General features: G+C 37.9%; 1 protein-coding gene across 8 annotated transcripts in view; it reads right to left on the bottom strand.

Annotated features, from left to right (window-relative positions):
- POU6F2 (POU class 6 homeobox 2) overlaps window positions 1-17,163 on the bottom strand; it is a 586,518-nt gene that overhangs the window by 511,162 nt on the left and 58,193 nt on the right. The window contains exon 1 of one of the 8 annotated variants that reach the window (XM_049893982.1): window positions 14,269-15,807. The exons of the other annotated variants lie outside the window; for them this stretch is intronic. The gene's annotated coding sequence lies outside the window, so the exon portion shown is untranslated. Of the gene's footprint in view, window positions 1-14,268; window positions 15,808-17,163 lie in introns of those variants that run through there. 8 annotated transcript variants of the gene reach the window in all.

The raw sequence follows: 17,163 nt of genomic DNA, 5'->3' as shown, positions 1-17,163 counted from the left end.
TGTATTTTCAACTCTCTTGGATATATATCTAAGAGTAGAATTGCTGGGTCATATGGTAACTCTACATTTAACATTTTGAGGACCGCCAAACTATTTTTCACAGCAGTTGTACCATTTTTCTTTCTTTCACCACCTGCCAACAACTGCACCATTTTACCTTCCCACTAGCAATGCAGAAGGGTTCCAATTTCTCCATCTCCTTGACAATACTTGTTACAGTCTTTTTTTTTTTTTTAATTATAACTATCCGAGCGGGTGTGAAGTGGTGGTATCTCATTGTGGTTTTGAGAAACTGAGCACTTCTTACATATTATACTTATGAGTGAGTTCTGCATACTTATTTTAAATATTACATACAAGTTTCTAAAGCCTCTCAATCAATTTTTCCCCTCACTTCTTTTTTTTTTTGTACTCTTAAGTCTCTTTGAGGTACATATGCATTTAACTGAGAACTCAGTCTATGAGAGCGCAACATTGCTTTCCTTTCTTAATGAAAACTTTATCTTATCTCTAAATATTTTATAATTCCTCTTTTGAAACTTATAGCTCTATATGAATGCTTGAAGATGAGATGACACATTCTCTGATAAATCATTACAAACAATATTATCCTACATCATAAGAAGTGTGCTATTCAGTTTCCATATATTCGTTTTTTTTCTCTTTCTGTTATTAATTTCTACTTTTATGGCATTGTAATCAGAAAAGATGCTTTGTATTATCTAAATGTTTTGGATTTTGTTGAGGACTGCTTTGTAGCCTAAGATATGGTCTATTCTGGAGAATGTTCCATGTGCATTGGAAAAGAATGTGTACTTTGCTGCTGTTGTGTGGAGTTTTCTATATATGTCTACGAGGTCAAGCTGGTTGATTGTGGCCTTTAGATCTTCTGTACTTTTGTTGAGTTTCTTTCTAGATGTTACTGTCCTTTACCAAGAGTGGTGTGCTGAAGTCTCCTACTATTATTGCAGAGCTGTCAATTTATCTTTTCAGTGCTGTTACAGTTTGTTCTACGTATTTTGGAGCTTTGTCAAAAGATGCACAGATATTTATTATGGTTATGTCCTCATGGTGGATTGTCCGTTTAATCATTATATAATGTCCTTCCTTGTCTTTTAAGGTGGATTTTTATCTTAAAGTCTATTTTATCTGAGATTAGTACTGCCACTTCTACTCTTTTTTGGTTGCTGTTTGCACAATATTTTTTTTTCCCAGCCTTTGATTTTTAATATATTTATGTCTTTGTGTCCAAGTTGTGTCTCTTGTAGACAGCATATTGATGGATCCTGTTTCTTTATCCATTCTGTCACTCTCTGTTTCTTTACGGGTGCAGTTAAGCCATTTATGTTCAGTGTGATTATCAGTTGGTGTGAGTTTATTGTAGTTTTTTTTTTTGTGTGTGGTGCTAACGTTTTCTTTGTTCCTCTTACCCCCCTGTGCTGAATTCCTTCCATTTGTGGATTTTCTTTTTATTTCTTTCATTTTTGTAGATTTTGTGTTTACTGAGGCTTTATGTTTTTCTTTATTTTGATGAGTAGGTTTGTTGACTTTCTTTGTGGCTACCTTGAAATTTACCCCCATCTTCCTAAGTTTGAACCAGTCTTTCATTATTTGATATCGCCTTGACTTCCTCTCCATTTGAAAGTTCTACACCTGCACTGTTTGTTCCCTCTTTTATTGTTCTGAGGTTGTTGTCATTTACAGATTGACATTTCTGGTTCCCTGTTGTAAATCTTTTAGTTCCGTTTTATCGAGTTCTTTATCCCTTCATTTGATACTTAGGGTTCCAGGATCGACATTTGAATCTGTATTACTTAGTTCTTTGGGTCTTTGCTGCAGAGAGATGGCATGGTGCTTCTGTCTATAGTGCTATATGTTGGCTCTGCCTCCTACTTGTGTAGTCTGGAGTAGGTTGCTTAAACTTTTTGTGGCTGAATTGACTCAATGGCACAGGGTTTATTAGCCTTATCTATAAAATAGGAACAATAATACCTTCTATGACTGTTGTGAGGGTTAGAGTTTATAATGAATTTTGTAAACTCTTCAAGTGTGAAATACTAATTAATGGAATAATAATTATTAATATTATTTGTGAAAGGTATTATTTGACCAGCCATATATCCGAATGTGTGATATAGAAAAATGCTTTGTGGCCATTTGATTGTAATAGGAATAGAAACTTTCTAATATGTTTAGGGATTTTTTGGAATATTTTCATTTTATTTTGATTACCAGTGCTGATTTCTTTTAGGCCAGAGACATAGAGTTTTTAAGAACTATTTATGCAGCATTTCAGCCTGAGGAAAACTTTCCAATACCTTCAGAAGAATAGTAATACTGATGTAGGGGATAGAAAAACATGGGCAATTATCTATAACATATGCTTGCAGATCATACATACCAGCGTGCATGTGAACACGCAAATGAAATATCCATTTTGCATGTTCTGAAAAAAAATTCTATATGTTAAGTATTCTATTCTTTACCTAGGCATCCTCTGAGAGGGAAAAGGGGATTCTGGGATGGAGCATTGCCAAATGTATTTAATATATAGAGATTTAATATAGCTAAAAAAAGAAAGAGAAAAGTAAGAGAGAAAGATGGAGATGGGAGAAAAGAAGAGGGAGAAAAAGGAAAGGACAGAAGAGAAGAAAAATAGAATTATCAGGATTCTCTCTTAGACTGGCCTTTAACAGACATTTACCTGAGATCAAGTGTAGAAAAAGCAGTTCGACATAGTTTATATGCTATAAACTTACCCAGTGAATGCTTAGAATAAAAGGCCCATATGATAGAAGTATAAACGCTGGTGGCATAGTGGCTAAGAGCTACAGCTGCTAACCAAAAGTTTGGCAGTTCGAATCCACCAGGCACTCCTTCAAAACCCTATGGGGCAGTTCTACTCTTTCCTGTAGGGTCGCTAGGAGTCAAAATCAACTCGACAGCAGTGGGTGGTGGTGGGTGGTATGATAGAAGCTATGACACAAAGTTTCTTAAATGTTCCCTCCTCATCTTGGGAGTTATTTCTACTGGAAAAGGAGCACTAAGTCCTTGTTTTCCCATAATCATAAAGGGACTATCTCATCATAATTAGCCCTATCAAATAGTGATGAATCCTGTCTCTTTAATATACCCCCAGAGTCTCTCACTCAGTAGGTCTGGGGTGGGTCTGAGAATTTGCCTTTCTAACAATTTCCTAGATGATGCTGATGGGGCTGGTCTGGGGATGCTGACCTTCAGGAAGTTCTGAAACCCCATATGCAAGGATGGAAAATCTATGAAGGAGAATGTGGACAAAGAACCAAGATCTCACATGCTTCTGGCATGCATTAGGCACTCCATAAACACTGGATGAATAAATTTTTGAATGAATGAATAGCTTTCTTCCTTTCTTTTTCTTTGCTAAAAGCTCCTATGAATAGCTTAATGAAGAAGTATATCATAGTGGCCAGGAGCAGTCTTTACAATCAGATATATCTAGATTAAAATCTTACCTTTCAATTTACTGATCGACATTTGGCTCTGTGACATTTGATTATTATTTAATTTCTCTGGGCCTAAGTTTTTCTCATCTTTATATTGTGGTCATAACATTTACCTTGTGGAGTTGTTCTAAAGATTAAGAAAAATGGACACTAAAGTAGCCTAGTGCAGCACCTATCTCATTGTAAGAACAGTACATAATGCTTATTTTACACCATTGTCCCAAGGTTACCTAAAGTTGGCTATGCTGCCTGACAGACAGTGTACTTCAGGACTGGGTCACCTGACACCTAAATGATCAGCAATCAGCTTACTCATCACCTGCTATAGTTATTGCTAGGAGAGGGCCTAGCCATGTTCAAAAATCATGAAGATGTGAAAGGTGAATAGCCACATAAATGGCAAGTATATAGTTAATTAACCCATCTCCCATCACATTATTGTACATCACAAGGATACCCTCAGCTTCATCAAACAGAGAATAAATGAACCATAGAGAAGTAAAAACACTTGGGCATTCATTAAATTTGAGTAAGGAGTTATACAGTCAAACTCTCTTTCGTGAACTTCCTGTCCACTCACTTATCCACTAGATCCATATTGCTTCTGAGAACATTCTGTAATAACTGTTTTAACAGAGCAATCTTCCTTTCCTTGGAAATGATAGCAATCAAAATGAAAGGAATGCTACACCTCAATGAAAAGATTCTGTCTTATAAAAGTCTCAAAGAATATTACTAAATGCCTGACTCAAACATTATCCAATTCATACACAAAAAGCTTTGATGTTTTACACTCAAGATTAATATTTCTGTAAAGTGTCTCTGAAAAGTATAAGTAGAGAAATGCTATCATTCCTCAAGTGTTCTGGTGTTTTTATGTAAGATACCTCAGCACCAAGAATATTATGTTCATGTAAAGTAACAAGTAGACATTAACTCTCACAAGCATTTTCTACTCAAGTTCTTTCAAACACATACAATAAAATACAAGACAACGTAAAAGCTAGACAGCTTCACAGTTTGATCTTAAGCAAAAATGGCTTGTGTTCAGTAGTAGATTGGTGCCTTTTGTCCCTTGATATCCTCCTGGCCCTTGGGACTTTTGTCTATGAGAAACCCACTGTAAGTAATGACATGAGGCTCATTCTCACTAAAATACAAAAGAATAAAAACAGATTTAGGTCTTTCTTTTCCTAGATATCTGAGCCCAATCCCAGAGCACTAGGCTGGGCTGTGTGGCATGCTCTAAATCCTGGGCTAGGTGTGGAGGCCCCATGGGTTCTACGTGAGTTGTTCAAGATGCTGTAACTTACAGAGAAAGAGAAATCAAAGCTAGAGGGTTGGTGAAATCAGGATTTCACCTGATACAAATCCTCTCCCTATACAGTAACTATAAAACTGTGAAAATACATCAAAATCAACCATTTCAGCTCCCAAATGCTTAGAACAAACTGATAAACAGTTATTAATGAATAATTACTGAGTTTGGGGTAAGAATAGTGGGAATCCATGGTATTCTTACCTGGGACTGCTCCCATCCCCTTTCCCCAGCTCTATTCATGGTAGCTCTAACGAGGTAGGGCAGGTCCTGAATAACTAGCAGCTTAACTACCAGAGGAGGCTGACTTGATATGGAGCAGTTGTTGGAAAACCCTATGCACATCAGAATCATCACTAATAAGTAACAATCTCGATGACAAGTGAACTGGGAAGATTAGCAGTTCTGATAGCATGAGAGGTTCTCAACGGGCCCTAGAAAGCCAGCCAGAAATTTAACAGAAGATATGGCACATAAGAAAGTCATAGAGACACTTGATATCTTTGGCTAACGAGAGGTGATGTGTATGCACATGGGAGACTGAATTTATAAGAATCAAATGGAAATTCCAGAGTTGAAAAGTACACTAACTGAAACAAAAAGTTCAACTGAGGGGCTCAGTAACAGATATAAGATGGAAGAATTGAGTTATTATTATAGTGAAGTAGACTTTAATAAGATTCATATTGTAATCTCTAGAGCAACCACTAAGAAAACAACCCATAAAATATAGTAAAAAGTCAGCACGGGGATGAAAATGATATATTAAAAAATATTTACTTAATACATAAGAAGTCAGTAAAGAAGTAGAGGTAAAAAAAAAAAAAAAGACATGATACAAGTAGATAACAATTAGCAATTTGTCATTTGTGAATCTAAACTTATCAATAATTACATCAAATGTGAAAGGACTAGGTTAGAAATAAGTTAAAAGCAAAACATGGAAAAATATATATCATGCAAACAGTAAACATACAAGAGCTGAAATAGCTGTATTAGTATCAGGCAAAACAGATAGTAAGGCAAGAAATATAACTAGAGACAAAGAGGGACATTTCATAATAGTAAAAGGGTCAATATATCAGGAAGATATAATTATTACAAATGTATATGCATCTAACAAAAGAACTCCAACACACATAAAACAAAAGCTGACAGAACTGAAAAGAGAAACGGTCAATTCAACAATAATAGTTGAATTATTATTATTCAACTAATATTGTACTCTCAATAATTGTTAGAAAAACTGGGTAGATTGGGGATATAAAAAATTTAAACAATATTATCAACCAACTTGATCTAACTGGCATACAAAGAACAAGTCACCAAATTACAAGAGAATGCACATTCTTTTCAAATGCACATGGTAAATTCTCCATAATGCTAGGAAAGGGTTAGCAAAAATATTTTTAAAGGACCAGATAGTATCTCATGCATTCCAAGCCACATAAGTCTCTGTCACATATTCATTTTTTTATACAACCCTTTAAAATTTTTAAAACTATTCTTATCCTAAGGATTGAGAAAAAATAAGTCATTGGCCAGATTTGGTCCATGGGCCAGTAAAAGAAGTATAAATAAATTTAAAGGAATTGAAATCATACAAAATATATTCTCTAGCTATGAAATAATTAAATGAGAAATCAACAAAAGAAATTTGATAAATCCTCAAATATTTGGAAATTAAACAGCAAAAGTCATAAAGCCTATGAGCCAAAGAAGAAATTGCAAAATATTTTGAATATGAAAAAAAACTACAATATATCAAAATGTATAGCATGCATCCAAAGCAATGCTTAGAGGGAAATTCATTACTATATCAAAAAAGAAGAAAGATCTCAAATCAATAATCTTTAACTAACTAGAAAATAAGAGCAAACTGAACTCAATACAAACAGGAAAAAGAAATAACATAGACTTGTGTGGAAATCAAAGAAATAGAGAAAAACAATAGGTGATTTTTTTTTTAAAGGATCAACAAAATTGACAAATCTTTAAATAAACTAACCTAGAAAAAAATCAGAGAAGGCATAGATTGCCAAAATCAAGGACAAAAGAAAGAATATCAGTAACAACCCTACAGAAATTAAAAGAATTATAACAGAATATTATCAACAAATTTATGCAAACAAAATAAATGATGTGGACAAATTTCTAAAAAGACAGAAATTACCAAAACTGACTCAAGAAGAAATAGAAAATCTGTATAGATCTATAACCAGTATAGAAATCTGAATAATGAAAAAAATTTTCCCACAAAGACCAGACCTAGATTACTTCGCTGATGAATTCTATCAAATATTTAAATGCCAATCATTCAAAACCTCTTTTAGGAAACAGAAAAAGAGGAATGACTTTCCAAATTATTTTATGAGGTCAGTATTAACCTTTTAACAAAGACAGCCAAAGATATCACAAGAAAAGAAAATTCTAGATCAAGACTCCTCATGAATTTAGAATTTATTCAAAGCAAATCAAGCAAAATATTTTTTTTAAAAAGATTTCACACCATGACCAAGTGAGATTTATCCCAAGAATGCAAGGTTGGTTTAACATCTAAAAATCGTCTTACATGATCAACTTAATACATGTAAAAAAAAGTCATTTGACAAAAATCCCACACTCATTCGTGAAAAATTCTAAGGAATGCACATACACACACACCAACCTACTACAAGGTAGCATGATACAAAACCAACATATAAAAAGTAATTGTATTTCTATATACTGGCAATGAGCAACATAAAAATTAAGAAAATAGTTCTTAGAAAGAATAAACTACTTAGCAATAAATCTGTGGTCTTTTGACTTTTGATAAAAGTGCCAAGATGAATCACTTTTGATAAAAGTGCCAAGATGAATCAATGGAGGAAATGATAATCTTTGGTGCTGAAATAACTGGATATCCATATACAAAAAATGAACTTAGACCCTTACCTCACACCACACACAAAAATAAACTCAAGATGGATAATGAATCTAAATACTGGAACTTTATAAGGCATCCAGAACAGTATTTCTCAAGCAGGATTTTCTGTCTGCCAGGAAACATTTTGCAATATCTGAAGACATTTTCGGCTGTAACAACTGTGTGTGTCCTACTGGTATCTAATGAGTAAAGGCCACAAAAAAAAAAAAAAGGCCACAGATGCTGCTATATATTCTACAATGCACAAGACAGCTCCTCAAAAGAAAGAATTATCCAGCCCAAAACGTCAATAACGCCCCTGTGGAGAAAACTTGTTCTAGGGTTTTTTTTTTTTTTTCTGTTAGGAAAACAAAGAAGAAAATCTCCATGACTTAGGTTATGTAAAGAGTTCTTAGATACAAATCCAAAAACAAATTCCACTTTAAAGATAAAACAGATATTAATAATTAATAACTTTTCACTTCAAATGACATCATTAATAAAAAGAAAGCAAAACGAGACTAAATGGACACATCAGCCCAGGGGCGAGGATAAGAGGGCAGGAGGGAACAGGAAAGCTGGTAATGGGGGACCCAAGGTTGAGGAGAGTGCTGACACAATGTGGTGCTGGGAACCAATGTCTCACAAAGCAATACGTGTGTTAATTGTTTAATGAGAAACTAATATACTCCATAAACCTCCCTCTAAAGCACAATTAAAAAAAAAATCTGAAGAGAAAGAAAATAAAAAGGTAAACCATAGGCTGGGATGAAATATCTGTAAATTATATTTTTGATAAATTACTTGTATCCAGAATATATAAAGAACTCTTCAAGTCGATAATAAGGCAACAAAACTCAATTTAAAAAGGGGCAAATAATTTAAATAGACTTTCACCAAGGTGATATACAGATGGCTAAAAACACATGAAAAATGCTCGATTACTTTAGTCATTAGGTAAATGCAAATTAAACCACAATGAGATTCCACCGTTGCTGTTGTTGTTAGATGCCATGGAGTCAGTTCTCACTCATAGCGATCCCATATACTATGTTTGAGCCCATTATTGCAGCACTGTGTCAACTCATCTCATTGAGGGTCTTCCTCTTCTTCTCGGATTCTCTACTTTACCAAGCATGATGCCCTTCTCCAGGGACAGATCCCTCCTGATAACATGTTCAAAGTACATGAGATGAAGTCTTACCATCCTCAGTTCAAAGAAGCATTCTGGCTGTACTTCTTCCAAGACAGATTTGTTCATTCTTCTGGCAGTTCATGGTATATTCAGTGTTCTTTGCCAACACCGTAATTCAGACATCAATTCTTTTTTTGCCTTCCTTATTCATTGTCCAGCTTTCATATGCATACAAGGCAATTGAAAATACCATGGCTTAGGTCAGGCACAACTTAGATCTCAAAGTGACATCTTTTTAACACTTTAAAGAGGTTTTTTAAAGCAGATTTGCCCAATGCATGCATTGTTTAATTTCTTGACTGCTGCTTCCATGGGCCTTGACTGTGGACCCAAGTAAGACAAATTCCTTGGCAACTTCAAACTTTTCTCCATTTATCATGATGTTGCTTATTGGTCCAGTTGTGAAGATTTTTGTTTATGTTGAGTGTAATCCATACTGAAGGAGGCAGTCTTTGGTTTTCATCAGTAAGTGCTTCAAGTCCTCTTCACTATCAGCAAACAAAGTTGTATCATCTGTGCATTGCAGATTGTTAATGAGTTTTCTTCCAATCCTGATGCCCCATTCTTCTTCATATATCCTGGCTATATGTACAGATACCACCACTACCCACCACTAAAATGGCTATAATAGAAAATACAGACAATACCAATTGTTGGAGAGAATTGGAAAAACTGAACCCCTCATACACTGCTATCGGTAATGCAAAATGCCCATTCTGAAAAGCTATTTGGCAGTTTTCTAAAAAGTGAAACATAATTATATAGCACGCAGAAATTCCACTCCTAAGCCTCTTTCTAACAGAAGTGAAAACATAGGTTCACACGAAGACTTGTGTGTGAATGGCCATAGCAACATTATTCATAATAGCCAAAGACTAGATACAATTCAAGTGTCCATCAACTGGTGAGCGGATAAATAAAATGTGGTGGAAATTAAAATGGAAAATGAAAGTGGCTAAGTAAAATGTCCAAAAGGGGAAATTTTATAGTGACAAAAAGCAGATTAATAGTTGCCTGGGTTTAGAGGTGGGGGTAGAGATTGACTGCAAATGGGCACAGGGAAATTTTTTGGAATGATGGAAATGTTATAAAACTAGTTTGTGGTGATGATTGCCCAACTCTGTAAATTTACAAAATGTCATTAAAGTGTACATTTACAGTAGGCGAATTGGTATGGTATGTTATTTATGCCTCAATAACAATGTCTTTTTTAAAAAAATCAAAGCTATTCATCACTACAAAGCACCTAGTCTAGGATGGGAATGCAGGTAAAAGAAGGGAAGTTAGAAGAGAGCAGATGTAAAACAAATAAACAGATACTAGAAAACACCATTAAAAAACAAAACAAGTTGCCATCTAGTCAATCCAACTCATGAAGACCCCAAGAGGGTCAGACTAGAACTGTGCTCCATGATGTTTTCAATGGCTGAGTTTTTTTAACTAGATCACCAGGTTTTTCTCAAAAGTGCCTCTGGGTGGATTCAAACCTCCAGTCTTTCAGTTAGTAGCCAAGTAGTAACCATTTGCACCGTGGAGGAACTCCAGAGAATGCCATAAAGTCTACTAATTGCCTATAAACTGGGCAGAGAGAGAGCTTAAAGAGCTATAACCTGGCCTAGGAACAACACCTCTTTCCATTTCCCTGGGATTAATGGGGGCTGGGGTTGCCCAGGATTGTATATAGGAGGCCCTGGTAAAGTAGAGGGTCAGCAAAAAAGAGGAAGACCCTCAATGAGATGGACTGACACAATGGTTGCAACAATGGGCTCGAACACAGCAATGATTATAAGGATGGCACAGGACTGGCCAGCATTTTGTTCTGTTGTGCTAGGAGTCACTAGGTCACTAGGAGTCAGAACTGACTCAACGGCACCTAACAAAAACATAACAACATTGCTCAGGTGCATTTGAAGGTGAAGGTGGAAATCTCAAGCCCTCTCTCTGGCACCCAACTGTAAGGTCCTGGAGCTGAACAAGGTATTGACAACTTCTCAAATCCATACGTGGGTTGTCGTTGTGTTTTTAGCTGCCGTGGAGTAGGCCCCCAACTGTTGGTGACCCATACGCAACAAAACTAAACACTGCCTGGTCCTGTGCCATCCCCATGATCTGTTGCAGATCAGATCGTAATTCAAAGGGTTTTCATCGGCTGATTTTCGGAAGTAGTTGATCAGGCCTTTCTTCTGTCTTAGTCTGGAAGCCCTGTTGAAACCTGATCAGCATCATAGCAACAGGAAAACCTCAGTGGTGGCCGAGGTACATTAGCCAGGAATCAAATTCAGATCTCCCATGGAAGGTGAGAAATCTACTATCAAATCACCACAGAGTAGAACTGCCCCATAGGGTTTCCAAGGCTGTAAATCTTCACGGAAGCAGACTACCATTCCTTCCTCCCTTGGAATAGCTGGTGGATTCAAACTGTCCACCTTTTGGTTAGCAGCCGAGCTCTTAACCACTGCGCCACCAGGGCCCCTTGAGGTGTGGGTAAAAAACCAAACCCACTGCCATCGAGTCGATTCCAACTCATAACAAACCTATAGGACAGAATAGATCTGCCCCATACGTTTCCCAAGGCTGTAATCTTTACAGAAGCAGACTGCCACATCTTTCTTCCAAGGAGCAGCTGGTGGGTTTGAGCTGTCGACCTTTCAGTTAGCAGCTAAGCACTTAACCACTGCACCACCAGGGCTCCCTCGAGATGTGGGTACAGGGTATGAATTCGTGATGCATATTGCTGTGAGGCGCTGAAACTGATAGAGTGGTGTGCTAGAGTCATAACTATAATTGACAACTTTAAAGAGCCTCAAGAAAAGTCATTGCCATGAGGGAAGGTATATGTGTACCCAAAACAGTCACTGACTAGAAGTCACATTCCTTGTGCCAGTCTGTCATCACACGAGTCACTGAGAAATAAATCTGATAAGATTTGCGTCTTGTGGGGATCCAGACGGGGCAAATCCATGCGCCTGGAATGATCACAGATCGAAATTCACTTTTCGTACCTTCAAAGAAACCCCAAAATCCCATTGCCGTTGAGTCGGTTCTGACTCATGGTGACCCTATAGGATAGAACAGAACAGAACTGCCCCATAGGGATTCCAAAGAGCGGCTGGTGAATTCGAACTGCCGACCTTTTGGTTAGCAGCCAAGCTCTTAAACCACTGTCCCACCAGGGCTCCACCTTCAAAGAGGGCTGATGTTACTTCCCAGTTAATATGTTTCCCAGATAAGCCAATCACATTTACAGTATATATCACAGCCTCCTTATAAAACATCATATGAAAAGGAATTTTTTTGTTTTTATTTCTGAATGCTAACTTGAGCACATTTAGCTGCAGAAAAAAAAGTTCATATTTACAAACCTATTCAGGGGTTGGTCAGCAATTTTTAACCTGTGAGAAATGACATCTTATGTGGACCACAACTTGTGAAGACAGAAATAGATTTCTGATTTGATCACATCACAGCACAGGTCAGTCTCAGAAAGCATTTATTATTCCACAACAGAGGTAGTAATATTTTGAAAATCACTTTAATTTGAGTCAGTCTCCAAAAACTAACGTGTTTTCATTTTAAATCAAAGTGCTACAGTCTGTCCCATTCTAATGTACAATTCTGACAAAAACATACTGAAGCACTTCATTATCAAAAATGGAACAACTGAGACCCAGATCTGCATCTTTACATAAAATATACCAAAAATCCCTGTATAAATATAAACCAATTGCCATGCGTGTCAGAGTAGAACTACGCTCCGTAGGGTTCTCAATGGCTGGTTTTTCAGAAGATGGGCACCAGACCTTTCTTTTGAGGATCCTCTGGGTGGATCTGAACCTCTAACCTTTCAGTTAGCAGTCAAGCACATCAACTGTGTAAACCATCCAGGGACTCCCAAGTATAAATATATATGGGCATATATTCACCTTAAAGCAGCATAAAAATGATTTGGAAAGCTGAGGTACTTGGAGTTTCTCTGAATAAAACCAAACAAAACCCGCTGCCGTCAAGTCAATTCCAACTCACAGAGGCGTTATCGGACAGAGTAGAACAGCCCCATGGGGTTTCCAAGGAGCGGCTGGTGGATTCGAACTGCCGACCTTTTTGGTTAGCGACTTATAACCACTCAGCCACAAGGGTTCCTTCTGGATAAAAGTACTCCATAAATGTAAAATAAAGTGATAATGAAAATAAAACATATATATATATTTTAATTTAATATGGATCATGTATATTCTTTCTTCACATCCAAGTTCCCAGGCTCTCCTATGCATAAGAATCTACTAGGGTGCTTGTTCAAAGACTCACTTTTTAAGGCTTCTCCCCTAGAGATTCTGCTTCAGTCAGCCTGAGACAGAGCCTAGAAACCTTGTGATCCTTACACAGGTGGTCTAAGAATCACACCTTGAGCAACACTGCTACAGACTACGATGATCTGCTTAAAGAGACATGTATTTTCCAAAGCCTTTGTCCTTGAGCTTGAGGTACAGAAAGTGCATGCAATACAGAGCATTATGGAGATTGTCATGGATTGAATCATGTTCCCCAGAAAACGTGTGTATTAGCTTGGTTAGGCCATGATTACCAGTAGTCTGTGCCTGTCCTCCATTTTGTGATTGTAATTTTATGTTGAGAGGATTAGGGTGGGATTGTAACACCACCCTTACTCAGGTCACCTCCCTGATCCAGTGAAAAGGGAGTTTCCCCAGGGTGTGGCCTGCACCACCTTTTATCTCTCAAGGGATAAAAGGCAAGGGAAGCAAGCAGACAGCTGGGAACCTCATAGCACCAAGAAAGCAGCTCCAGGAGCAGAGCGCATCCTTTAGACCTGGGATTCCTGTGCAGAGAAGCTCCTAGTCCAGGGGAAGATTGATGAGAAAGACCTTCCTCCAAAGCTGACACAGAGCTGACATCCTGAATTTGGACTTCTAGCCTACTAGACTGTGAGAAAATAAATTTCTCTTTGTTAAAGCCATCCACTTGTGGTATTTCTTTTCCAGAAGCACTAGATGACTAAGTCAGAGATTCATGACAACCTGGACAATCAGGGACAGAAAAGATCTAGGCTAAATCAAGCAAGACAAGCAACTTAAAGATGTTTCCTTTTGAATGATTCAAATAAGTATATTAAAACTAAACCCAGCCCAGGTCACATCTGCGCCTTCTGAGTATTTAAGACAATTGTTAATAATAACTCCCTGCTTACTGACCACTATAAATGCAAGGCAGCCTGAGGAATTTGTGCAGGCTTCCATGTTCTTTTCTGGTCATAAAATCCAGTTGGTGTGCAATTACCCCAAGGTGACACTTTATATAAACTAGAAATCATGTCTCCACTTTAAACTTTGCAAATCAATAAAATTACCTGTAGCCATTGACAACAGGTACAATTTTGCCCGTTTGATGTCCTATTACGGCAAAAGCAGAAGCCTTGGTTTGTAAAGCAGTCCTTCTCTTCCCCAAGTGAACATTACAGGGTGGTTTCCCCCCTCTTTGGTCTTCTTGCATCTAGGACATATTTATAGACAGCAGAGTAATGTCACACAAATTGCTTTCACAAAGAGTCCTTGCTACTTTGCAGTATTGGTACCTATTCCTAGTCCAGACAGTGAAATGTCCAAGAGTTCAGGTTTTTTCCAATGTATTTCATTGCCATGTTTACATTAAGAGATGGTGGAGTGAAGAACAGCCTTCCTGAATTAAATATGTGATATTGAACACAATAATGGGCAAAATTTAACATGTTAAAGTTTTGCTCCTATAAACTAAATATAAAATCCCTACAAGAATAAAATTAAGAAGAATTTTTTTGTGGGCTGATTCTCCCATTATCTCCTCTGGGTTCCAACCTACAGAAAATGAGGACACACTCAAGGATCACTTGCCCAATGAGGATCAATGTGCCAGGTTTATTCATGTCCTGCAGGTGCTTCCACACCCCCAGAGGCAGGATTTCTGATTGGAGGATGCAGCATAGGAGACAGTCAGAGACAAAGTGACAACTTCTACATCCTCTGCCCCAATTCAAAACAGGTCAGTCTGCACTGAAGGCATGACTCAGCTATCCGTGTGGAACGGAAAGCTGAAACAAAGAAAGCAGGCATCAGACTGCAACTCCAGCAGGCTCTGAGAAGGTCTGCTTACCACTTGGTGATGGGCAAACACCACTAAACAGGCTGACACCAAAGGAATGAGCCTAGGGGTGGGGCTTATACCATACTGATGAATGTGACAGTCAGCATAGGCTAAGCCAGACTGCTTTAACAAACAACTTCAAAATTTAGGGTCTTGTTCATGTTACATGTCCACCATTGGTTGGCTGTGGGGTTCTGCTCATTAGAGTCATTCAGACACCCTATTGACAGAGACTCCATCTCAACACATGCTTCCATGATCCCCGCAGGTGAAGGGCTCACAAAAACAAAATACCAAGCCAGCCCACCATTGAGCTGATTTCAACTCATGGAAACCCCATGAATTCAGAGTAGAATTGCTTCATGGGGTTTTCAAGGCTGTTGCTTTTCAGAAGCAAACTGCCAGGCTTTTCTTCCAAGGCACCTTTGGGTAGATTCAAATCACCAATCTTTCAATTAGCAGCTGAGTGCGTAACCATTTGTGCCACCACGGGACATGAAGGTTTCACAGTCATAATTAAATGTTCTGGCAGGGAAATAAGACACATCACTTCTCTCCACAATCCATTTGCCAGAACTCACCAAATGGCCCTTCCTAACTTCAAAAAGATAGATAAGTTCCATCTTCCCATGAACCAGAAAGCTACAAACACTAGGAATATATGCCACAATTGTGAGTATCAAATTAAAAAGTCACCATTTCTTTGACTTTCTCTCTATGCATCTCACAGATTGACCACGCACATTTTAATTGCTTATTTTCTTCTGCTTTCATAGTCTTAACAAGCATTGAAAAGACACGCCTATAAAGTTTATTCAAGAAGAACAACTGTTTTCACCGCTACCCCCGCACCCGCTCTACCCACCCTCTCTCCAGCCTTTAGTGTATGTGTCCAAGAAGCCAAGAGGTAGGACATTGGGAACACTGACTTTTAACACTCTGGCCACACGTTTGTAAGTCTGAGCCCATATGTGCTCGTGACTCTTACCAATCCAGGTAGCCACTTCTACTCCCAGGGAGAAGAGTAAAGAAGCAGGGGAGAGATCTTAAGTGTTCATTCCAACATTCTTTGGGTAGGAATGGAAGTCCCGTATTCCCTAGAAACATGTATGAGAAGTATAAGGGTATTCCCTAATAATTTTATAACCTTAGGCTGGGGAAACCTTTATAAGTCTAACATGAAACCTGGATTCCATAAAGCAAAGGACCTAGATTTGAATTACTTAGAAAGTTTTAAAATCTCACAAGGTTAAAAAATAAATAAATAAGCTTAAATAAGATGAAAAGAAAAATAACATATTAGAATAAAGTATTCACTACACACATAACAAAAATACTCATAAAAACCCATTGCCATCCAGCTGATCCCAGCTCATAGTGACCCTTTAGGACAGAGTAGAACTGCCCCATAGAGTTTCCAAGGAGCACCTGGTGGATTCACACTGCCAATCTTTGTTAGCAGCCATAGCACTTAACTGCTACAGTATCTTAATATAGAGAGTGCCTATAAATGAATGACAAAGGTGTGTATGTGTGTGAATGTAGACACACACAGAGTAATATAAGGTAAGGTGTCACAGATTGAATTGTGCCTCCCCAAAATATCTGTCAATTTGGCTGTGCCATGATTCCCATTATTGTGTGATTGTCCACCATTTTGTCATCTGATGTGATTTTCCTGTGGCGTAGTGGTTAAGAGCTATGGCTGCTAACCAAAAGGCTGTCAGTTCAAATGCACCAGGTGCTCCTTGGAAACCCTGTGGGGCAATCCTACCCTGTACTTTAAGGTCCCTATGAGTCAACTCGGCAGCAGTGGGATGATGTTAATGAGATGGATTAGCAGCAGTTATATTGATGAGATCTACAATGTTAGATTGTGTCTTCAGTCAATCTCTTTTGAGATGTAAAAGAGAGAAGCAAGCAGAGAGACACGGGATCTTATACCACCAAGAAGACAGTGTTGGAAGCTTAGCGTGTCCTTTGGACCTGGGGTTCCCGCACAGAGAAGCTCCTGGACCAGGGGAAGATTGATGACAAGGATCTTTCTCCAGAGTCGACAGAGAAAAAGCCTTCCCCTGGAGCTGATGCCCTGAATTTGGACTTGTAGCCTGCTAGATTGTGAGAG

This window comes from Elephas maximus, chromosome 8 (assembly GCF_024166365.1).
Source record: "Elephas maximus indicus isolate mEleMax1 chromosome 8, mEleMax1 primary haplotype, whole genome shotgun sequence".
NCBI classification, from domain to species: Eukaryota; Metazoa; Chordata; class Mammalia; order Proboscidea; family Elephantidae; genus Elephas; species Elephas maximus.
The sequence above is the reverse complement of the archived record's forward strand: the minus strand, read 5'-3'. Positions and strand labels throughout refer to the sequence as shown.